At 42.3% G+C, this 26,002-nt stretch overlaps 1 protein-coding gene across 4 annotated transcripts in view; it reads right to left on the bottom strand.

Annotated features, from left to right (window-relative positions):
* PIP5K1B (phosphatidylinositol-4-phosphate 5-kinase type 1 beta) overlaps window positions 1–26,002 on the bottom strand; it is a 521,283-nt gene that overhangs the window by 457,021 nt on the left and 38,260 nt on the right. For 3 of the 4 annotated variants that reach the window (XR_014057501.1, XM_081503676.1, XM_081503760.1), the window contains exon 2: window positions 19,411–19,549. The exons of the other annotated variant lie outside the window; for it this stretch is intronic. The gene's annotated coding sequence lies outside the window, so the exon portion shown is untranslated. The remainder of the gene's footprint in view (window positions 1–19,410; window positions 19,550–26,002) is intronic. 4 annotated transcript variants of the gene reach the window in all.

The following is a 26,002-nucleotide window of genomic DNA, read 5'->3' as shown; positions in this document are numbered from 1 at the left end:
GAAGCCCATGAATACTGGAATGGGTAGCTTATCCCTCCTCCAAGGGATCTTCCTGACCCAGGAATCGATCTGGGGTCTCCTGCATTGCAGGTGGATTCTTTACCAACTGAGCTACCAGGGAAGTTGTGTTACTCTAAAGTCGGTGTCTTTTCCCCTTGGGCTGCCTCTCCATCTCCCTGATGGCACTGCCTGCCCTGATCTCCCAAGACCAGGCTAGAGAGAGAGACTGAGTTGGATGCAGGGGCCACATTTGGCTGGGTTTGACGTGCTCAGAGGTTTGGTGACTAAATATAGACAGCCATGAAATGTCTTGGCTATTGACTGTCTTCCCTCAGTTTTGGTCAGCTCGGGCCATTCTTGGTTTTCTTCATCCCTTTGAATCCCAAGTACAGACTGAGAAATGGTCATGGGTGACTCTCAGGACACATTAGAATTCCACTCTGACTTGGCCACATCAATGAGCTTATGGATCAAGCTATTGGGCATGCAGTCTGGGGGCACAGAGTGGCCTTACTGCCCTTCTTTTTCATGCCTTTCATTTCCATTCCTCCACCCCTGTCTTCTGGCTTGTGGTGGGTGGGGAGGGGCAAGAGTTTCTGTGTAATCCTGTTTCCTAGTCTGGTCTACAGTACCTTCTTGGCCCTCAGGCTCTGAGGTCTGGCTTAGAATCTGCTGTTCATCCCTCTGTTTGGGAAAACAACTACCAGGCACAGTCATGCAGGCAGCGGGGGTAGCCCCTCAGGCAGAAGGGCTGAAACCCCTGTGGGGCGTCTGGGTCCCAGTGAGTCATGTAGACTCAAAGGATCCCTTCCAACCACACTGAACTCCCCAGCTTGGATCTTACGTAATTACTCTTACAATAGACTTTTCAAAAAGCTCTTTGTATGCTTAGCTGTGTCTCACTCTTTGTGACTGTTTGGACTACAGCCCACCAGGCTCCCTAGTCCGTGAGATTCTCCAGGCAAGAATACTGCAGTGGGTTGCTATGCTCTCCTCCAGGGTCTTCCCCACCCAGGGATAGAACCCAAGTCTTCCGTGTCTCCTGCATTGCAGGTGGATTTTTTACCTGCGGAGCCATCAGGGAAGCCTGGCTAAACATGTTTTATTTTAAAATGACATTTCTTGGGTAATTTTTTGGGGGTCAAATATTACATATGCTTTACAGAAAATTTAGGAAAGAAAACAAAAGCACAAGTAAGAAAAATAAGTATGTACTGCAACTCCATCAGCTGGAGATGATATTTAAAAATGTATAACACTTCATCCATTGTTTAGGGGGAGGGTGCCTATCTATGTTCACTTTTCTTTCTAAAAATGGAATCATATCCCATTTACCGTGTTACCTAACAGCCACTTCTCTGCCTTCTCCTTGGCAAGTCAACCCTGATTTTGTTCAAATAGAGGACAGCCATGTGCCCGAGGGAAGACTGGGACCTTCTCTGGCCTGAGGAAATGCAACTTAACTGGTCTAGGTCATTCTGGAAAATTCTACTCATCTTGCCAGTGAATCGCTTGGGAATAAATATGTGACAATATTTTGGCCAAACAGACAGGAAGGAAGTCTGTAGGGAACTTCTGGGAAAAGTTTCTCTGCTCTAAAAAAAAAAAGAAAAATCCAGTATTGCTTCAGTGGTACCCTTGCATTCATTTCTTATGTCCTTACTTTAAATTCTGGATTAAATGTTCTGAAAAATTTTGAGACTTTTAATACATGTTCCAAATTGCCTAGCAGTCCTTATCAACATATTTTGTACTAACAATTAAAAATTCTCCATGTAAGGTCTGGTTTCTCTTTCTTTACAGTGAGCTATCAAAAGAATCATTATCAATAAGTATTATTCCTGCAAATGCAAACTTACTTTCCAACATGAGTTCTGTTTATGCAGAATATGTCTTCTAATAAACATTAGTACTTTGTATTTTTCAACCAAGTTACACTAAATTCAAATTATTCGAATCATAGGCTCTAACCTCATATGATTCTAATAATTTGAATTTAATGTAACATGGTTGAAAAATATAGACTAGATCCAAGTAAGGCCATATGTTTGGGTGGATGGTGCTCAACACTGGCTATACACTTAGAATCACCTGGGGACTTTTAAATAAAAACAAAACTTTTATAGAGATATAACTGACATTCAATATATTGTAAATAGAGTTAGCAATTTGATAAGTTTTAACATATGTACACATCCATGAAACCACCAAAATCAAGATAATAAATATATTTATCAACTCCAAATTGCAAGGCTTACTATCCTTGGTATTGCCTGCCGTCCACTGACTTGGAAATGACTGTTTCCTATACTTTGCCTATTTATTTAGTTGTCTCAGGTAGGAAGGAAAGTCCACTCCCCCTTACTCCATCTTAGACTGAAGCAGATATTCCCCACCTGGGGAGTTTTGTAAAACAGTCTCTTGGTTTTATCCTAGAACCAATAAACTATAATTTGGGGAGGGGGATAAATTGTACTTCTTTGTATTTTTTCATTAAGGTATAATTTACATGCAATAACATTCATACTTTTTAGCATACAGTTTTGTGAATTTTGGCCAGTGTATACATTCATGAAACTATCACCACAGTCTACTCCTCTTTGTAGTCAAGTCTCCCATTGCCAACCACTAGCTCCTGGCAACCATTGATCCTGCCGCTTCCCATAGTATGAGTACATGGACCAGAATGGATGTTTGAACAAGGGAGACTGGCAGATGAAAGGTCTACAGCCAACAATACTCACTGGCTCCTGTGAAGGAATCCAGGAGTAAGCACTCTTGGCCAAAGCTGTAGTTTGCCCCTTAGCCTGACGAGCAGCTACGGTCTCCAACTGGGTTTCTTGGGACCAGAACGGCCATCATAATCAAAGTCCATTTAAGGCCTTATGAATATTAACAACACCATGAACATTAAGTACCTCTTGGTCCCTCCATTCTTTCCTGTCTCTGTTCAGCATTTACATGCTCTGTATTCCTATCATGTCTCCCAGGCCACCTATGTATCCACACTTCATATTTGCTTTTCTTGTCTTCTAAAGCAGCACTGATTTTTCTTAAATAATACACAAATGCATACTATGAGGTATATGTGTCTTTTTGAACTATGGATAAAGAAGATGTGGTACATATACACAATGGAACATTACTCAGCCATAAAAGGAACAAAATTGGGTCATTTGGAGTAACGTGGATGGACTTAGAATCTGTCATATAGAGTGAAGTAAGTCAGACAAAACAAATATCATATATTAATGCTTATAGATGGAATCTAGAAAATGGTACGGATGAACCTATTTGTAGGGCAGGAATAGAGATGCAGACATAGAGAACAGACTTGTGGACACAGCGGAGGAAGGAGAGGGTGGGACGAACTAACAGAGTGGCACTGACATATATACACTATCAGGTGCAAAATAGATAACTAGTGGGAAGATACTGTACAGCACAAGGAGCTCAGCTCAGTGCTCTGTGATCACCGAGAGGAGGGGGATGGGGGTGGTGGGAGGGAAGTTCAAGAGGGAGGGGATAAAGTATACATATAGCTGATTTACTTTGTGGTACAGCAAAAAACTAACACAACATCGCAAAGCAATTATACTTCTATAAAAATGCATATTACGTTGTGGCATACATAAATGCCATCTTTCATGTGTCCCCATAGAAACAAAGATGAAGAACTGCCCCTCCCGTGAGGAGAGGCCTCACTCAGAGGTCGTGAGACCCAACAGGATTGGATCCTGAAGAAAAGAGTGGAGCAACATTGTAATGGTGGGAAATAACAATGATAATTACAAGCATCTTGCTTGGGTCTCCTAAGTCTTATGAAGGGGGTTATTCTTATTCCATTTTCCCTTGAGGAACAAGCACAGAGAAAAGGAAACAATTGATCAGGCATTCAGAAGAGCTTAGTACTTCTGGCTTCATATTACATGTGAATCCCCTTCTTTACATATTACAATGGGGATTAAGTCATCTCCACCTTCTCCAAGTTCTTTACAAAGATAAATGGTTCCAAGGAGAGCAAAGAGTGTCTGGAGACAGGGTTGATGAGGTGAAAGGGAAGAATTCTCACGCTTTCCCGAGTCATGTGGTCAGATTCACAGAACACCATGACTACATCCAAAGAAATTCTCTCTGCATTCGGCAACTGTTCCCTCATCTGTAAAGCCAATAAAGCTTATAAAGAATAAGCTGCTAGAGGTAAGTGATCCGTTGAGAAGAGCAAAACCGGTTGTCAGCCACTCCTGGGTTTAGGTGGTGCAGGGCTTAAATCTGAAATGTGGAAGCTGCTAGGAGCTGTTGGGTCCCCACCCAAACTGAGAACAAAGATTTCAATGTAACAAACTGTTTCAGACTTTCAGAAGTCTCAGTCATGGCCAAGTTTGGCCCTTTACAGAGAGCTTCCACCCACTTTGTAAGTCAATCTTCCTTCAGCCTCTTCCCCTCTCTGGGCTGTAACTCAGGACAGTGGCTCTCAGAGTGCGGTCCCTGCACCAGAGTATCAGCATTACTTAGGAATCTCTTTTACAATTGAGGTAAAAAATGACATGACATCAAATTAACCATTTTAAAGAGTACCATTCATCCTCATGTAGTACTTTCTTAGTACTGTGCAACTATCCCCCTCTACCTAGTCCCAAAACATTTTCATCACTCCAAAAGGAAAGCCTGTGCCCAGTAAGCAGTCATTCCTTCCGTCCACCCCCACCCCCCACCCCTCAGCCCCTGGCAACCACTAATCACTTTCTGCCTCTGTAGACTTGCCAATCTGGACATTTCACAGAAATGGAGTCATGCAATATGTGACATTTTGTGGCTGGCTTCTTTCACTTAGCATAATGTTCTTGAGGTTCATCCAGGTTGTAGCATGTGTTAGCACTTCATTCATTTCAATAGTTCTAGGAACTTTTTAGAAATGTAAATGTCCTGCCTCACACAGACCTAGTGCCTGAGAAGCTCTGAGCCCTCTTTTGGTTCCTTGAAGGCATCCTAGCATCTAAGAACTCCCAATTTAGGAGATGTCAGCCCAGGCTCTTTAACTCAGAAGGCAGTTGTTGGGTTCCTAAATTCAGGATTTTGTTAGTCTGCCCAAAATCCTGCGACAACATCAATGTTTCAAAACCAAAATGTTTCTGCCTTTTTCTTGAGTTGTAGGAGAGGGCTGTCAGCATCTGCCCATTTCATTCCTTATTTTAAAAGATAAACTGAACATCTAGAGCACATTCTTTCAAAATAATCCTAGACTATCTATAATCTCTTGATGTTAACTTTACCCATTTGCATTCTATTCCCATCCTACTTATAGAATGATTAGTTTCTTCTCGAACATCTCCAAAGGTGCCTTCTGTTACGCAGGCTGCACACTGTAGGTGCTGTGAACAGGACTGGCACAGCTGGCACCTTCCTTCACTCCCTCTTTTGGGACAGTACACAGTCGTTCCTGGGAACACATCTCATCTCAATCCAGGAGCCCACTTAACGGCTTTCAGTTGCCCTGAACCAAAAGGCATTTCTTTAGTTTGATACCCAAATTCTGAATTTCTTTGGTATGTTCCCCTCTTGGTTGCTTGTGTAGCCCACTTGGCCCCCTGCTAATAAGTTGTAGGTTTAGGAAGAAGAGCTGTCCTGGATGGCATGGGAAACCTCCCTGTAGTAAGAAACACAGAGAACTAGAACCCAAGTAACTGGGTTTCAGGGCTGACTTGACTCATGTTCTTGTTCGCTCATCAAACACAGAATTCGCTGAAGACTGTGTAGACTAGCTACTAGGTGAGAACACAGCAGTGGGCAAGATTGACAACGCCCCCCTCCACTCCCAATTTTGGGAGCATAAAAGTCTAGTACAAGATCCAAACAAGCAAAGAGGCCATTTCAGCACCGTATGAGGAGGTGCTGTGGGGAGTGTCGGTGACACACTCTGGAGGATACTCCAGTGGTGGCCGTGGAAGTGGCTGGGGTGGTTGTGTCAGGGGAAGCACACTGACTGAAACCACCCACCCTGGCCAGTCACCAGAGTAACTATTTGCATGAGTTGTTTTATGACAGGAGGTCCTGATAAGGAACATGGAACTAATAAGCCACCACCAACTGGAAGAGTTCGGGAAAGGTCAAAAGGAGACACCATGTGTCTGATCACCTCCCAGAATCCTTCTCGCTGGCATCCATCTTGGCTGAGCAACGTGTATACCACCAGGAAGGACCGTGAGTCAGAATGATTGGCAGAGACAACCTAGAAACTAACCCCATCACCATAAAACCTGAGATTGCGAGCCACGTGGCAGAGCAGTTCTCCCTGTTTTCCTTACCCTACTGCTCCCCGCCCAGGCGCCCCTTCCCAATAAAATCTCTTGCTTTCTCAGCACATCTGTCTCCTTGGACAATTCACTTCTGAGTGTTAGACAAGAGCCCACTTTTGTGCCCTGAAAGGGGTCCCCCTTCCTGCAACAGTTGTGGTGTGTGCGTTCAGGAGATGTCAAAGAAGACTCTGAGGAGAAAGAGAGGGATACGTTTAGACATGAAGGATGAGTTAGCAGAACAGGATGTCAGGTGGGGTAGGGGTAGTTCAGTTGGAAAGAGCATTCCAGAGAGCGGAGATGGCATATGCACAGGCTGGGAGAGAGAAGGAGTGTGTGTCTTGCTAGGAACTAGAAGGATTGTGAAGTCGCCGGACTGCTGTGTCAGGGCTGGCCCTGCTGCGACGTAGGGTTAGCAAGAGAAGAGTCTATAGAGCCCACTGAGAGCCAGGGAAGCCATGGCCTCCTTGTCAGTAAACTCAGTGGGAACCCACGACAGGGTTAAAGCTGAGTTGTGATTTGACCTGCTGTGTGTTTCCATGATCACCTGGACTATGTAAGGGGAGTGAATTGGAGGGAATGAGAAAGGAGACTGCAAATCCAGTCAAGGGGCTCTTGCACCTGGGGCCTCTCATACCACTGCTTCTGGGCATGTAAATTCAATACGTTGGAGAACAGTTTGAGAAGGTCTGGTAAAGTCAAAGATCTGTGTGCTCTGTGATCCAGAAAGCTTCATCACAAGAAGTTATGAGGAAGATGCTCATAACTATATTCTTTGAAGTAAAAAATGGAAACAATTTAAGTGTCCATCAGTAGGAGAATGGATAAAATGTGATACATAAAACATGCTGTATTTATATGATGGATTTTTATGCAGGAGTTAAGATGAATGAAATGGGGCTGGATTTATCAAACTGAAAAATCTCAAAAGCATAATGTTGAACAAAGAGCCATGGTATGCAGAAATGCAGGTACAACTTGACATCCTGTACTTAAAAGTTTGTAAGGTCTACCATTACTTTACACATCCTTAAGAGAGAAAAAAATGCTGAGAACTAAACTCTGACAAAATGCTTTCTTGTCACTTATTAGATACTTCATACTTGATTAGACAACCTTTTACACCATATATTACTCTCATGCATGCATAAAAAGGGGAAATAGAAGTGAAATAAATCAGTTGTGGGTTTCCCAACTTTTGCACATATAAATCCTAACTCTTCTAAATTTTCTTGACTTAAAGTCACAGATGTCTGTGTTTCCCAAATAATAAGTCCTCCATCCAACTACAGGATGGGTGATAAGGCATTCATAAGTAATCTGTAAGAAAACTCACAGTCATTGGCACTGGGCTCTTAAGCTATTTTTGAAGTTAGGTATAGCTAAGCTTCTTTAGAGTCCTCCTTCTATAACACTGCTGGACAGTTATGATTTATCATCACCCCCATGATCTCCTCACAATCACTTGATTCTGGAAGAGAAGAGTGCCCCAACTAACGTCTCCACAATTTTCAGCACATTTGGTCCTACTGCTTTTGGATGTGCAGGCAGTAGGGCATGATTGCCACCCAGCTATTAGAAGGTATCACCAGTTACAAGAGTACAGTGATTTCAGAGATATTCAAATGTGAAAATAGATGTGTGTTTTACATTTTGGAGGGTAAGTTCAAAACAAGAGAGTCTTAGCAAACCCACTTGACTTCACAGTCACACTACATCCTCCCATCCAGCTTCATAATGAAACCAACATTTTGATATCACTTATGGGTGGAATCTAAAAAAACGATATAAATGAACTTACAAAACAGAAACTGACTCATAGACACAGAAAACAAACTTATGGTTATCAAAGGGGAAAGGGATAAATTAGGAATTTGGGATTAGCAGTTACAAACTACTATATATAAAACAGATAACCAACAAGATCCTAGTATACAGCACAGGAAACTATATTCAATATCTTGGAATAAACTATAATGGAAAAAAAATGTGTGCTTTAGAAATGAGGAAATATGGTAGTTGTCATTTATGAATAAAAATATATTTATAAACTATAAAAACTATGTGTAGAAGTAACAAACATCATTTAAAGACTGCTGCTAGTGGAAATCTGCTGTATGACTCAGGGAGCTGAAGCCTGGTGCTCTGTGATAACCTCGAGTGTGGGAATGGGGTGGGAGGTGGGAGAGAGATTCAAGAGGAAGGTTACGTATATATACCTATGGCTGATTCATGCTGATATATGGAAGAAACCAACACAGTATTGCAAATCAATTATCCTCCCATTAAAAATAAAAATAATAAAGACAGCTGCCATCACAGAGAGAGTGGTGATATAGAAACAGAGGGCATGTTATGGGGACAGATGTACACTGGGACTTCCAATGAACTGTTCACATTCCCATCTTTAAGCTTGGCGGTGTCACATAGGTGGGTATTTGTATTACTTACCACACTTTCTGTAAGACAACTATTTCACAACTTATAGAAAAAGGCTTCCCTGCTGGCTCAGCTGGTAAAGAATCTGCCTGCAATGTGGGAGACCTGGGTTCGATCCCTGGGTTGGGAAGATCTCCTGGAAAAGGGAACGGCTACCCACCCCAGTATCCTGGCCTGGAGAATTCCATGGACTGTATAGTCCATGGGGTCACAAAGAGTTGGACACAACTGAGCGACTTTCACTTTTACTTTCAAAAAAAAAAGGAGACTGCCACACTAGCACAATTCTGTTAATCATTGCTGTGTGAGTCAGGGAACGTGTACAACTTCAGCTTTCTATTCTATTAATACATTGTAAAGAGGGTCATATCTCTTCTCCTTGCCTCAGAGGAATTCTGGGTTGTTGTGAAGGTCAAAACTGCAAGTGCTCGTGCAATGCATTGTTAAACCATAAAGCACAGTAGAGAACGGTTACTGAGACTGTCACCTCACAAGTTTACCAAACCTCTTATCAGGGATGTGTGGGAGGTGCTCACAGCAATGGCCCCCAGTGGATTGGGCCCCCCCTCTATCTATACCCCTTTTGCAATATGACTCAATGGGGAGCCTGTTTCTCCACTCCTCAGCTCTGGGCTGGCCTTGGGACCTGCTGTCTTCAACAGAATATGGTGACAGCAACACAGCAAGTGCCAGAGCCTAGACCTCAACATGAAGGTGTCTTTCACTGGAACACTTCAGATTCCTGAGACACCCCCACCTCTCACCAGGCTGGGAAGCCCAGTCTAGCCTACTGGAGAATGAAAATTTGAGAGGAACCAAGAAGCTCGGCCAACGGCCAGTACCCACTGCCAAACATGAGTCAGGCCATCTTGAACCTTCCAGTCCCACTGACCCTCTGGTCAAATGCTGCCAACTAACAGAATTAACCCCCCTGATGATCCACAGAACCATGAGAAATAGTCATCAGGGTCTTTAGGTCACCATGTTTCAGGGTGGTTTGTTTTGCAGAGTCGGGTACACTGACCTGTGACTGGAAGTTTGGTTTAGTCTATTCTGCTGATGACAATACCTTTGCCATTTTGTAAGTCAAGAGGTAAGTAATTATTAAGCACCTACTCTCTGTTGGTTACGGGGTATGTGCTGTGAAGACTACCAGAAAAAGACTATAGATAAATGGCTCAGCCATAGCACAAACAAGAACTGTAACCTCATTAGGAAAAGAAGGTGTAAACGACAGAAAGTTAAATAAGAATGTGCTAAATTGAGAAAGATGTGCTCTGCAGAGGAAAGTGAACACTTTCTTATTAAGTAGCAGAAACTCTGGCTTAGTTCATAGAATCCTCCCACAACTCTATAAGGCAGGTACTGTGATTATTCCCATTTTACAGGTAGGGAAACTGAGGAAGCTGCAGGGAAGTAAGCTGTCCAGAGTCACATAGCCAGCAAGTGGTCGGCCCTGGCCTAGGAACTACACACTTCCTGGGCATGTAAATTCATTTTCATTCATCTTAACTCCTGCATAAAAATCCATCATATAAATATAGCATGTTTTATGTATCACATTTTATCCATTCTCCTACTGATGGACATTTAAATTGTTTCCATTTTTTACTTCAAAGAATATAGTTATGAGCATCTTCCTCATAACTTCTTGTGATGAAGCTTTCTGGATCACAGAGCACACAGATCTTTGACTTTACCAGACCTTCTCAAACTGTTCTCCAACGTATTGAATTTACATGCCCAGAAGTGTGTAGTTCCGTAGCCTGGCAGAGCAAAGCCCACATGTGCTCTAGACTAGACAAATGATAGTAAGACTACTGCTGTGAGGATGTGGGGACAGATGCTCTGGGTGGGGTGGGGGCGGGGAGGTGGGTTCCCAGGCAAGAGACCTCAGCTGGCCTTGGAGGTTGGGTGGGAGTTGGAGTGGAATTTAGAAAGTTCCAGGCAGAGATCACGGTGCATGCATGTGGGGGGTTTGGAGCCCCATGAGAAGCTGAGCCCAGCTGGGTCAGGACCTGCCTCTCTCCAACCCAGGAGTCTGTGAATATCCTTCCAGGCCACCTACCTCCCAGTGAGAACCCCACTGCCTGGCTGAGGGGAGACCTGGGAGAGATGGGTTGGGAGGAGCTTGGAAAGTAGAAGTATCATTCCCGCTTGGAAAGTGGCATTATCTCAGGGTGGGATGCAGGGGCAGGGCAGAACCAGGAAACATGGACGGGGGACCTCCAGGGCTGCCAGAATTCTCAGCTGGGGTGAGGAGGAGGCAGTGAGTTGAACAGGAGTTGTCATCCTGCTGCCCCACGGAGCCCACGTCCATCAGCCAGGACAAGATGCTGGGGCAGGTCACAGGTGCCAGGCCAGAAGATGCCCCATTTCCCTGGGACCTGTGGGGTGGACTTCCTTCTTATGTCCCTGTGTGCACCCAGACCATCTTTTCCTGCTGTTTTATACTAGCAATGGCCAGCAAAATTATTTCTGCCGAAATCTATGCTATGACTCTAGAGGGAGAGGTGTGTTCAGAGATACTTTTGAAATTCTCCTAAACAACCTGTGAGTTATGATGGAACATTTTAATAAGAGTTCAGTTCTTGTTGTTGTATGTATTCTTGGTTAAGCTATGTCATTTTGCCTTATAAATGTGCTTTTACTGGTGGGGTGCTGATGGGGGTTGCTGGTTGCTCGCTGATGTAGTTACTGTTCCTGAGAAGGACCCATGAAAAGCAGAGACCATAGAAGCATCATCTGGCTTCACCACTCACTCACTCCCCACTCCCACCCCCGCAACACTGAATTGCTCACAGCCTGTGGGAATTCAGGAAAGGCTTCCAGTGAAGAGGCATTTGAAACGCGCCTTGGAGGATGGAGATTTCGATGGGTGAGGCCAGAGGAAAGAGTTTACCCGCTTATGCGTAAACTGAGAAATGGCCAGGGACCCCGGACATGCAGAGGGTGAGAAAAAAATCTATGTAAGAACAGAGCTGGGGAAAGAGAATAAGATGGGATATGTCAGATGGCTGGGTTGGCGGTGGGGACCAGAGCCTTGAACGGACAGTTGGGAGACATAGATTTGCCTTCTGAAAGCAAGATGACAAATACAACATCTCGTGAAAGCAGCAATTATTCCTGCTTGTTCTTAATTCAACCTTGTGGATCTGGATAAGTACAGATGGATAAAAACTGTGTGATTCTGAGACCATCCTGTGTAAAAAAAAATCAGATGACTCTACCTGAACAAACCCTTGCAGAGCAAATGATATAAAGTGTATATTTTGGTGAACTTTAAATTGTACATCTAATACATGGTTGGGGATAGAAAAATTTGAAAACATGGATAAGCAAAAGAAAGAACAAAGAAGTAACACTTATAACTCTACCATCCAGAGATATTATGCCTTTCAGACTTCTCTCAATGTATGAACATAAATTTATGTTACATAAGTGGGCTCATAATGCTTTAGAACCTACTTTAGAAAACTTAATATTTTGTGACTATCTTTCCATATCAATAAATACACTCCCCAGCATCATTTTAAACGGTCATTTTTCAGTCCATATTGAAGAACATCTTGAACCGTCTTCAGTCTCCCACTTCTATTTGTGTTAAAATCTTAACTGTATCCATTCAAGCGATGTGTTCTTAGCCACATGTACACAAGAGGGCACTTGAAAAATCAAACCCAGAGCAATCATCACCATTATGTTAATCATTTTAGAGCTCTTTTCATTGCATAGCTGATGGAGCATTCTGCCATCTGGCAGAGAATCTTCAGGTGGGGCTATTAGGTGGCACAGTTCCTCCAGAACACAGATGACTCATTTGATGAGTATGTGGGCTACTTCTGTGTGGACTTGACCCCACTTCTATTGTCTTGTATCTCTGTTTTCACTCCAACTCCCTCAAAAAAAGAAATGACAAGAATTTGATGTTTTGCAGTTGTTTGTGATTGATGATGCATCCTTGAAACGGAAAAAAGCAATGGATTCAGTAGATCCTGCAAAATGTTTATGAGTAGGCTGAGCAGAAGAAAATGCCTTTTCTACTAGGTAAGCTGTACCTGGGGCCTCCTGAGAAGTTAACTGCTGATATCAGACTCACCCTGATGAGATAGAAATGCTGAGCTGAAGTGTGCCCCCTTGGTTTTCAGAGCCCGATTTTCTCTGGCACCATCCACGTACGATAAAATTTGTCTCTCAGATACGAGCATCTTCAAAATGATGACATCAAAAACAAATACTACAAATTTGAACCTCAGGAAAGAATGAAGCACAAGGACCTTACTGCTTCCCTCTAGTGGTTATGCCCAGTTTCAGCGGGTCTCTTGGCACTTAGTCTCTTGGTCTTGTACTGGGAAGCCCAGCGCCCTCTTGTGGAGGGCAGGAGAAGGTGTCCACATTTCTCAGAAGGGCCGAGACCTGGGCTGCGGAGAAGCCCGTGGACTGGCAAAGACAAACTTGACCTGAGGGACTGGTACGTGTCCCCCATACCGAGATATCTTAGAAGCAGAATCAAATAAATTCTCATGATTTAATTGTCTTTTTTTTTTTAATTAAATACTTGCTAACGTTCTATTTATTCTGTTACTTTGAACGTCCTCTTGGAATTAGCAAATTTAAGTAGTAGAATATAGCCCTGTTTATCAGACATGGTCCATGAATAAAGAGAATACGCCAAAGAGCTGATAGTGCAACCCATGGACCATGATAACTTGTCAGGTTTTGCAGATAGAAGGTAATGATTAAAGATGTGGGCTGTGATGCCTAATTCCCGTGCTGGTTCTGCTAACTGGATGGCAGGCAGGCACTTGATTTTTCAAAAGTTTTCAAAACCTCACTTTCCTATAAAATGAGAATGCTGATAGTTCTCACCTTGCAGAGTTATGACAATTCAGTAGTGAAGAATTGGCCTGCCAATGCAGGAGCCGCAGGAGACTCAGGTTCAATCCCTGGGTCTGGAAGATCTCCTGCAGAAGGAAATGGCAACCCACTCCAGTATTCTTGCCTGGGAAATCCCCTAAAGAGAGGAGACTGTTGGGTTACAGTCCACAGGGTCACAATGAGTTGGAAAAAACTGAACACGCATGCAAATAAATATATTAGCACGTTGTACTTAGCAAATGCTATTACTATTTAGCCAGAAGATAAACATTTTTTAAAAGGTGTATTACTTTCTTTGTTGCCTTCTATGACAAAGTACAATGACCATCATTTTCTAGGAGGCTCCTATTTCTCTTTGTGAAAAATGACTCTATGCCCATAAATAAGGCAATGAAGAGCTAAGAAGTGGCAAAGATCTGAGTATGGTTATCCAACTTTTTTCTACTACAAATCTAGTGGTTTGCATGTGAACTGCCTGTCCTACATTCTGAGTTCTTACTTCTATTTCCATTTTCACCTGTTCTCTCCCTGTCTTACCGCCCATTTCTAACACCACTGTTGACTCCACCTTCTCTCCAATCTGCTGTGGACTCAGAAAGGAGGTAACAGAGCTCATTAGAATTTTGCTTTATACAATAGGTTAAATAGGCTCCAGCGGGAACATCTGAACTCTTTCCCTCTTTGCAAAACACATAATCTCCTGTCTGAATACATATATGCCTTTTAGCATCCATGGAATCCATACCTAAAGAGTAGAAAAGAACTAAAAAAAAAAAAAAAAGCAAGTGTTAAAAGACTTTTTTTTTTAGGATGGGCGGCTGATCATGTGAGCTGGGAGCTTTGGAGGCAATCCTATTTTGTCTTTTGTCTCCTTGTTGGAGGGAGGGTAGGCTGGATTCTACTCCCTGGGCTAGAAGCACTGGCCCCTAGTGGTCAGGTTGGGTAGCGGTGGGGAGGGCAGGCTACCGTTTGACAGAAAACGGTCTTTAAGGTAGTGGTAATGGAAGTTCAGTTCAGTCACTTAGTCGCTTAGACTCTTTACGACCCCATGAACTACAGCACGCCAGGCCTCCCTGTCCATCACCAACTCCTGGAGTCCACCCAAACCCATGTCCATTGAGTAGGTGATGCCATCCAACCATCTCCTCCTCTCTCATCCCCCTTTCCTCCTGCCCTCCATCTTTCCCAGCATCAGGGTCTTTTCAAATGAGTCAGCTCTTCGCATCAGGTGGCCAAAGTATTGGAGTTTCAGCTTCGCATCAGGTGGCCAAAGTATTGGAGTTTCAGCTTCAACATCAGTCCTTCCAATGAACAACCAAGACTGATCTCCTTTAGGATGGACTGGCTGGATCTCCTTGCAGTCCAAGGGACTCTCAAGAGTCTTCTCCAACACCACAGTTCAAAAGCATCAGTTCTTCAGTGCTCAGCTTTCTTTATAGTCCAACTCTCACATCCATACATGACCACTGGAAAAACCATAGGTTTGACTAGAGGGACCTTTGTTGACAAAATAATGTCTCTGCTTTTTAATATACTGTCTAGGTTGGTCATAACTTTCCTTCCAAGGAGCAAGCGTCTTTTTATCTCATGGCTGCAGTCACCATCTGCAGTGATTTTTGAGCCCCAAAAAATGAAGTCAGCCACTGTTTCCCCATCTATTTGCCATGAAGTGATGGGACCGGATGCCATGATCTTAGTTTTCTGAATGTTGAGCTTTAAGCCAACTTTTTCACTCTCCTCTTTCACTTTCGTGAAGAGGCTCTTCACTTTCTGCCATAAGGGTGGTGTAATCTGCATATCTGAGGTTATTGATATTTCTCCCGGCAATCTCGATTCCAGCTTATGCTTCCTCCAGCCCAGCGGTAATGGAAGAGCAAGCAGATATTAGCCAGGGGAGCATAACTGGAGGAGAATCTGAACCAGAGTCAAGATAGGAGCAAAGACCACAATGAGGAGAGGCCAGGTGGGTCTATGATTGAGAGTACAAATAACAAGGTATGAAGTCGGTGTGTGCTGCCTGTAGCTTTGTAGTGTAGTGAGGTCTGGGAGGATGATTCCTCCAGCTCTGTTCTTCCTTCTCAAGATTGTTTTGGCTATTCAGGGTCTTTTGTGTCTCCATACAAATTTAAAATTATTTGTTCTAATTCTGTGAAAAATGCCATTGGTATTTTGATAGGGATTACATTGAATCTGTAGACTGCCTTGGGTAGTATGGTCATTTTAACAATGTACATTCTTCCAATCCAAGAACACAGTGTATCTTTCTGTCTGTCTGCATCATTTTCAATTTCATCAGCATTAGTCATATTGCTTTCTGAGAACAGATCTTTTACCTGTAGGTAAGTTAAGTTTTTAATGACACTGACTGGCACACCATGTATTTCATCACAGATCCGAGATGCCTAATGACATTTAAATTTTTTTTTATTTTATATTGGGGTATAGCCAGTTAACAATGTTGTGATAGTTTCAGGTGCACAGCAGAGCAACTCAGCCATATATATACATGTACCCATTCTCCCCCAAACTCCCCTCCCATCCAGGCTGCCACATAACATTGAGCAGGGTTCCCTGTGCTAGACAGTAGGTCCTTGTTGGTCTAATGACATTTTAAAACTGATTTATATTTTATTTTTAATTTTCCTATTGTTGTCTCTCACACTAGAACATAATCACATTGCCTGGAATATAGAGGGTGCTTCTCTTAGATGGCTTTTTCTTAGAAACAGACCCTGAACCAAGAAATATGAGTGCATGTGATTTATTAAGGACATGCTTCTGGGAGAAACTGCTAAGGAAGCAGGGAGGCTGGAGAGAGAAGAGGATGCCATCAAGAAATGGTGCAATGGCAGAAGAAAGTCCTGGTCTCTGAGTCCCAGGGGAGCTCTGGAAAGTCAGCTGCACCTCAGAGTTTGTCCCTCTGGGAGGCAAGGAAGGCAGTATTCCAAATATTCCCTCCCACAGTGAGGTCAGTCACTGAGCGGCAGAGGCCAGAGAGTGCACCGTGGGTAATAAACTCCCACTCTCCACGCAGACCAGATGACTTCAGCAGCCACAGTCAGAGCTTAGAGGAAAGGTGACGCCGTGAGCAGCTAGCCATGCAGCACAGAAAAGCTGGGACCTGGGAAGTGTGTCAGGGGTGTTCCCTAGAGTTCTCACTAAGGATGTAATAAATGAGTAGATCAACGAACAAGTACAAGGCCCCCAGCCCTCCGTAAGGACACACATGGTACCATTTTTTGCTTTATATCATGTGTACTTACATCCCAATTACCTAGTGTTCTATGGATTAGATTTTGGTAAAGAAACATTGTTCAGCCAGAGAGCTAACTTTTCCTTATCCAGGACACTGGGGTTTGAGCATAAGCCCCTCCAATGACAGAGACAGCCGAACTGGGTTGGTTTCCAGAGTCAAGCCTTCCAAAGAACTGGACTCACCAATGCACAAGTGTGACCTCAAGAAAGACATGACCAATGTGGTCCTGGGCCTAGCATTAGAATGGACAGGAAGGGGTTTAATGTGACCCTGCACCTCATTAAGTGAGTGACCAAAGAGCAAATGAGACCCTGGAAGTCCATCCCCAGGGCAACATGAGAAGGTGATCGGGAGTCCAATGTGAGAACAGAAAAGGAAGAGATCAAAGTCAGTCTCCCCGTGGGGAGTGGCAATAAATGGTCCAGAAGATAAATTTTTGTTCCTGTAAATATTTTACATGATGATGAAGAGAATACACAGATGTGTGAAAACCTCATAAACAAAAAAGTGGCTCTGTCCCAGCTGCTCATGGTCAGAGAACTGCATCACCATCCACTACCCCAGAGAAAGGAGCAAAGATTAAAACCAAAATGACTGACCTCCATTCATGAGGCTTATTTTTGTTGAAATGGGTCTAGTTCTTTAGTAGAAATTTTGTCTGCCTGTGGGTAGGTAGCTATGTTCAAATAAAGATACTTTCCTTTCTTATGTTCCCATTGAAGGACCCCCGACATGAGTGGTCCTGTAGAAGAAATGTGCAGTGAATCTGAGGGATTCATTCGTAGCTCCCCTGTGCCATCCAGCCTAGAAGGCTGGGGAGAAATTGCCACAAAAATCATACCCAACCCAAAATAAGATCCTGGTATACAGACTTTGTTACATAAGTCTTGCGTGTTTCAGAGTCTTAGAAATGGACAAGGAAACAAAAAAATAGTACATTCTGACTCTCAGCTATCTTCCTGGCAGTTGAGGGTATAGCATAGTGAGTCTGAAAAGGTGGGTGGCGACAGTGTCTGATGCAGCAGAAGGGAACCCAGGCCACTTCCTTTCCACCGTATTTGAGTCTGACTGCCGGTCTGTCCGCTATGTGCCCTTTTCACTGTGGACGTAAGCAGATGGGTACACAGTGAGTTAAAGGATTAAGATACCAACGGAACTGACCCTTGTAACAACTTTTCAAGGAGGCAGAAATCGAAGTCCTGACCACAAACTGGGGCTGGCTCTGGCAGTTTAAAAATGTACAGCTAATTCACACCATCATTACTTCTTTTTTTAAAAAATTAAAGTATAGTTGATTTACGGTATTATATTAGTTTCAAGTATACAACAAAGTGATTGTTATATATAATTTATAACTATAGCTTATAACTATATATATAACTGAATCACTTTGTTATATACATATAACTGAATGTAGAGATATATATTAATATTATTACAAGATATTGAATATAGTACCCTGTGTTATATAGTAAATCCTTATTGCTTATCTGTTTTATGTATAGCAGTTTGTATCTGTTCATCTCATACTCCTAATTTATCACTCCCCTTGCCCTCTCCCCTCTGGTAATCATAAGTTTGTTTTCTATGTCTATGAGTCTGTTTCTGTTTTGTTTTAGATTCATTTTGTGTCATAGTTTAGATTTCACATATAAGTGATATCGTATGATATCTGTCTTTCTCTGTCTGACTTCTTTCACTTAGTGTGATGCTCTCTAGGTCCATCCATGTTGCTACAAATGGCATTATTTCATTCTTTTTTATGGCTGAGGAATTATGATTACTTCTGAGCTTTCACTACTAGTAGTAATGTGCAATCACCAAGTGAATTGTGAAATTTGTATAGCCCAACCTGTAAGTATACAAAAATGGAACTGGGAATGAACTAAAACCATTTACCATTCATTGACACCTACAGTATGCCTTGCTCTGCAGTTGGGAAGAGTAGTGTGGGAGCAGGGGCAGCAAGTTGAAAACTGTGTGATAGAATCTGATGCAGAGAAAATGAGTCAATACCTGTGGTAGAAAAAAGATGGGTTAGTACTACTGTTTGTGTTGACAGTTTGAGATAAAGGGTGTTAGTAATTTTCTAGAAAGAGATTTCCTATATATTGAGAAATACTGAAGGAGGCAGGAAAGTCACAATGTTTGAGTGCATCCTATGCCTCCTGATTATCTACATGTAGACAAAGGCCCTGCTCCTGACCTTGGGGAATATTTCCCATTGCCAATCAGTGCTGCTGGTAGAAGCCTGCAGCAGTAGTCTTTCTGGAGCCCTGCCCAGACTCGACTCACTGTACCAAACAAGGCTCCTGAAAAGAAGCTTTCTTGGAGCGGGCTCCAAGTGCTGCTCCTCTGCTGCATGATCCCCTAGCACCAGGGTCCAATTAACATCCATGAAACTGACCATCCTATGAGATCCTTTCCCCCTTGGAAGTAGCCTGTCATATAATCGGGGCTGGAGGGCTACTCTAACCATGAAGATAGTGTGGCTAATGGGTAGGAACTCAGGGAAGGGAGGAGTCTTAATTTCAGGTGGATTACCTGTGAGCTTCTGATGACCTCCTTACTGTTCCTCATCGCCCCCACCATGATCACTACCGCTCTACGCTGTTCTTCCTCTCGCGTGAGGACAACGGCTGGTTTTCTGTACGTTTGTCTCAGCAGATCAGGAGCTGTATAACTAAACACCAAGCAAGTGTTCAATAATAGAAATTACAGAAGCCTGCTGAGTGTCACACCTCCTGAAAAGGTACTCAGATTCAGGGTTGCTTGTTTGTTTATTTTTATTTTCACATTATGCTGGCCAAATAAAACATATATACAGTCCATATGCTAGTTTCACAGGCCACCAGTGGGTTACTTCTGATGTGGACCATCCTTTCTTTCATGGACAGCTTTTAAATTTTTATTTACTTATTTTAGTGAGGTGTAGTTGATTTATGATGTAGGTTTTAGGTGAACAACATTGTGATCCACAATTTTTAAAGGTTATACTCCCTTTAAAGTCATTATAAAATAAATAATGGCTATATTCTGTGTTGTATAATATATCCTTGTAGCTTATTTATTTAGACAGAGTCTTTTGTATCTCTTAACCTCATACCCCTATATTGCAACTCCCTCCCTTCCCGCTGGTAACCACTAGCTCATTCTCTGTATCTGTGAGTCTGTTTCTTTTTTGTTACATTCAGTAGTTTGTTGTATTTTTTAGATTCCACATATCATACAGTATTTGTCATTCTCTGTCTGGCTCATGTCACTAAGCATAATACCCTCCTAGTCCTCTCTCAACCTCAGTTGTGCACTTGAATCATGTGAGGAGTTTTAAAAATATACTCATAAGGGACTTCCCTTGTGATCCAGTGACTAAGACTCTTGCCCCACCCAGCTTGGATCCCTGGTCAGGAAACTAGATTCCCCATGTCACAACTAAGAGTTTGTATGCCACAACAAAGACTCAGCACAGCCAAATAAAAATAAATATTTAAAGAATAAAAACATAGTCATAAATGAGTTCTTGATTCTATACCAGACCAACTCATCCAGAATCTCTGTGGGAACTGGGCATTACTATTTTTCAAAAGCTTCCTTAAGGAGTCTACTGAGCAGCCGGGTTGGAGGACCATCATCTTCAGGCTGCTTTGCTGCTGCTCCCGAGGACCATCATCTTCAGGCTGCTTTGCTGCTGCTCCTCCAAACTCAGAGAAGCAGAGACAGCCCTGAGAAACAAGCCAATAGGAATGACCTCAGATACCCTTTGGGTGAGGCTAAGTTTGGAGAAGACACTTTCAAGGATGTTGCTGGTGGTCCTTGTAGTTCCTACAGATTCCTGCAGACCTGGCTTATCTCCTTAGATAAGGAGATTAAGACCTGGCTAGTGCTACTATATATGTAGAGTACATCATGCAAAATGTGGGGCTGGATAAAGCACAAGCTAGAATCAAGATTGCCGGGAGAAATATCAATAACCTCAGATATGCAGATGACACCACATTTATGGCAGAAACTGAAGAACTAAAGAGCCTCTTGATGAAAGTGAAAGAAGAGAGTGAAAAAGTTGGTTTAAAACTCAACATTCAGAAAACTAAGATCATGGCATCTGGTCCCATCACTTCATGGAAAATATATGGGGAAACAATGGAAACAGTGGCAGACTTTATTTTGGGGGGCTCCAAAATCACTGCAGATGGTGACTGCAGCCATGAAATTAAAAGACACTTGCTCCTTGGAAGAAAAGCTGTGACCAACCTAGACAGCATATTAAAAAGCAGAGACATTATTTTGCCATCAAATGTCCGTCTAGTCAAAGCTATGGTTTTTCCAGTAGTCATGTATGGATGTGAGAATTGGACTATAAAGAAAGCTGAGCACCAAGGAATTGATGCTTTTGAACTGTGGTGTTGGAGAAGACTCCTGAGAGTCCCTTGGACTGCAAGGAGATCAAACCAATCAATCCTAAAGGAGATCAGTCCTGAATATTCATTGGAAGGACTGATGCTGAAGCTGAAACTCCAATACTTTGGCCACCTGATGCGAAGAACTGACTCTTTTGAAAAGACCCCGATGCTGGGAAAGATTGAAGGCAGGAGGAGAAGGGGATGACAGAGGATGAGATGGTTGGATGGCATCACCTACTCGATGAACATGAGTTTGAGTAAGCTCAGGGAGTTGGTGATGGACAGGGAAGCCTGGTGTGCTGCAGTCCATGGCTTCATAAAGAGTTGGACATGACTGAGTGACTGAACTGAACTGGTTCTCAGCCTTGAAAACTTCGTCTGGACATCTTCCCCTATAACTTTTCCCTCTAACAACCCATCCTCCAGCATTTCTATCTACTACCAAAACACAAATGCTGTGAACCAGGCCTTGCCCTCCAGCAAAGCAGGAATCCAGTCCCCTTATGACTCCAGGGAACATGGTTCAAAAGGAAGGTGGTGGAGTGGAGCAAAAAGAATAGAGACAGAAAGAACAACAAATAAGGAAAGAATGAAAAGATGGAACACATGGCTAAGTAGGAGCTAAGGGCCTCACCCAACCACAACTTAAACTCAGACCATACAAGTCCCAGATGTTGATGTCCACACATGGTCACAATGAATTGTGTATTAGTGTCAAACTTTTACTGTCACTCTATCAAAATAGAGCCTGCCATTAAATTAGCTTAAGGTTTAAAATGAATTATTTCTTAACATGCTGTGTCCAGGGTCCTTTTTTTTTTTTTGGTGGATTGCACAAGAAGTAGCTGAGAATGAATCTGTAAAAGAAAAAGTCCTCTTCATATCTTGAATTTGAAGGTAAGCCTGAAAGAAATGATAACCGATTTTTGTGTTTTAGATGTGAAGAAACTGAGGTCCAGGATGGTGAAATGACTCCTCTAAGGTCATACAGCTATCCTGGGGCAAAGCTAGACGTGGTATCAAGATCCACAATCAAAACATGCATCTCTACCAGTATAGTCTGGGTACAGCAGCAGAATCCTTCCCAATAGAGATTCTGTAAGGCCCACGATCAATTGGTCAGAGTTGTACATCCTAGATGTGTTTTCATGTCTGTTCTAGGATATGCATTGGGAAGTAGTTGTTTGGTTGCTCAGCTGCTTCAGTTGTGTCCAACTTTCTGTGACCCTATGGACAGTAGCCCACTAGGCTCCTCCGTCCATGGGATTTTCCTGGCAAGAATACTGAAGTGGGTTGCCATGCCCTCCTCCAGGGGATCTTCCTGACCCAGGGATCATATCCACATCTCCTGCATCTCCTGCATTGCAGGCAGATTCTTTACTGACTGAGCCACCTGGGAAGCCCATTGGGAGGTACATTTATAAAATGTAAAAGATACATTCATAAACCATAAGGATTCCTTCTGTTCTTCCCCGTAATTGGATATGCAGAGTCTGTGGATGCATTTCTGCCATATCCATCTTAGACTGTGTGGGTCAATGATACAGAGCAGCCCTACTGGGGGAGAGTCTGGACACTAAATATCTGAAAGAAAATAGCAAATCTCAATCACCAAAAATCCCAAAGGTAGCTAAATGAGCACATAATTGACTGAACCAAAACAAACAGAAAAACACAACTGAATATGCTGTCCATCAATTGCTGTTATTAAAGAACAAAAATCATATCTCACCCAAGTCATCATTAAAAATCAAGATAAAAAAGTTGAAGGCATTTTAATTTTTTCTTCATATATCTGGATACTCATTCTTAATTCCTAAGCTCTTTATTATCCATCTAGGGGCTTATCCTTTCACTGCCAGCTTCCCTTCTGCATTTCTCTCTCTTCAGCATGGACATCACATTGACCCCCAAGTATAGCAGCAGTTCCCCTTCTTTCTCCTATAGATTCTCTCAGGCTCATGTGAAATAGAAAAACCAAGAGCTCTAGACATGCTCTCAGTCCCCTGTAGAATAACCCACAAAAGATCCCTCCTCCTCTTTCTAGTCTCTGCTGGGCAGACTCAAGCAACCCGCTGCTGTGACTGCTCCCTCATCTCTCTCTGTTCCCTGACTTTTGGGTCATTGCCTCATTTGCTCAGAATCATTTTTTTTATCTTCCAATAATTTTTTCTATCACATATTTTAGTGATTATTTACTTATTCATCTTTCCTAATCAAATTCATACTTCCTGAGGACAGAAACTACATTTCTATCATTTTATACTTTTCAGCATCCAGTAGGTTATGTAGTTAATGAGTTATTATGTACATGAATGAATGAAAGAAATAAAGACCAAAATGAAGGAAGTAGTTTTACTACCTTTGTTTATGCTGACGGTTCTTTCTCTAAGGGAAATAGATATTTTGTCCAACTGTGTATAAATAAAAGTTGCTCAGTCATGTCTGACTCTTTGCAACCCTATGGACTATACAGTCCATGGAATTCTCCAGGCCAGAATATTGGAGTGGCTAGCCTTTCCCTTCTCCAGAGGGTCTTCTCAATCCAGGGATTGAACCCAGGTCTCCCGCATTTTAGGGAGATTCTTTACCAGCTGAGCCACGAGGGAAGCCCAAGAATACTGCACTGGGTAGCCTATCCCTTCTCCAGTGGATCTTCCCAGGTCTCCTGCATTGCAAGTGAATTCTTGACCAACTGAGCCAACTGTGTATGTAAAAGCACAATTAGAAAAGAAATGTTTCAAAACACAGTTTTACAAGGGTGTCTTTCAGTTGATTATGCCAAAAACGAGAACCCAATGAACCTAAAGTTAATGTTGATTTCAAAAATGTGTTAATTTAGTGTTTCTTGGTGATTTATATATAGCCTTTAGACTGCAGGGTGAGGAGGTATGTAGAATTAGCATAGAATCAGCCCTAAAGAGAGCAGTTGTAAAACAGAGTCAAAATGCTCCAAATAGCTCCTGCATTGGTTTGTTACAGAGCCCTATACCTACTGAAATTAGAAACTATTATTCTTCACAACAGTAGTTCTGAAATTTGTTTTATTATTCTTGTTATTCTTGCTGCTGCTAAGTAACTTCAGTCGTGTCTGACTCTGTGCGACCCCATACCAGCATCCCACCAGGCTTCCCCGTCCCTGGGATTCTCCAGGCAAGAACACTGGAGTGGGTTGCCATTTCCTTCTCCAATGCATGAAAGTGAAAAGTGAAAGTGAATTCGCTCAGTCGTGTCCGACTCTTCGCGACCCCATGGACTGCAGCCTACTAGGCTCCTCCATCCATGGGATTTTCCAGGCAAGAGTACTGGAGTGGTGTGCCATCGCCTTCTCTGTATTATTCTTGAGATAATTCAATAATCAGATATTGAATGCCTATGAATCATTAGATCTGGACATTTTACCAAGGATATTTCTTGCCTACAAGCATAGAGCACTAAATAGTCAACTCAGTAGCATGGCATTGTTTACTTTATTAACCAACTAGGAACCCTTCTCTCCTAGCAAAGATCAGGGATTTAAGAAAAGTGGGCAGTTAAGTTTTACTGGCCAGTATTCTTCTATTAGAAGTATTTCCTTTGACACTGTCACTTTTTGGTGACACCTTGTGTAGGATGGAATTTGCATAATTTTTTTGGCCCATCTTAGGAAAAAATAGATTTTCACTTTCTTTAAATGAATGGTGTATTTTCCTAAAGGACCAAATCAGCCTTGTCATTTGAATAAATGTCCCAAACCATGCAGCCCAGAGCTAATGCATGGCTGTTAGGGCTCTTGGGCAAATGATGGCATTTGCACATCACTCACGAGGATCTCTCATATGACATCAAACAGACATTTACAACTTGTTAAATAACTACTTGAATTTTAAAAAGTTTAATTCAGAGGGTACATTTTGTCATTCTCCCTGGAAGACTGCTTATGGCTACATAGTTTTCACAATGCCCACTGTGAAATCTTCGACTTCTAAATCTACAGAAGACCCCACGGAAAAATTCCTTCCTTTCCAATTTTACTATCAGAAAAGTAATCCTTAAGTGGGTTATGTATTTCTTGTGGGTCAAAAATGTTTTCCAGCGTTATTTCTTTGGAAGTTAATTCCTTGCTCTTTATACACAACCATGATCCACCTGTTTTATGATGGCTGGTAACTGAAACAGGCTATAGAAATAAATAATTCTGTAACCATGTCAACCTGTTACATGGTTGTAAGACAGTCTCCATTTTCAAATACATACATGAACACACACTTTCAAGCTGGGAATCTTCACTTTGCAGGTTGTAAAACCCTGAATCATTTATTTAAAGGGAAAAATGTGATTTTGTAATGGTAAAGACTAATGAAATTGTATGTAGTTGATGAATTCATCGATTATCTCAAGGTCTGACAATCTTATTAAACTTTCTAGATTCAATTTGAACTCTCATCCTCTGAAAATAATAAGCCACTTTGGGGAACATGGTAATGTATAGTCATTAAGCTTCTCAGTAAAGATTGTATTTTTCTGTAACATTTTTCTGTGTGAGTGTGAGAATAAAGTTAGAACAATTTCAGAGGGATTAAGTACACAGAAATGAATCCATTCCAAGCAATAATTTGGAAAGTTAGAACTTACCTGAGCCTATGGTTTTTCCAGTAGTCATGTCTGGATGTGAGAGTTGGACTATAAAGAAAGCTGAGTGAGGAAGAATTGATGCTTTTGAACTGTGGTGTTGGAGAAGACTCTTGAGAGTCCCT

Source organism: Giraffa tippelskirchi, chromosome 1, assembly GCF_054371585.1.
Source record: "Giraffa tippelskirchi isolate mGirTip1 chromosome 1, T2T-mGirTip1v1.2.pri, whole genome shotgun sequence".
In the NCBI taxonomy this organism is placed as follows: domain Eukaryota; kingdom Metazoa; phylum Chordata; class Mammalia; order Artiodactyla; family Giraffidae; genus Giraffa; species Giraffa tippelskirchi.
This window is presented reverse-complemented; position numbering and strand designations above follow the sequence as displayed.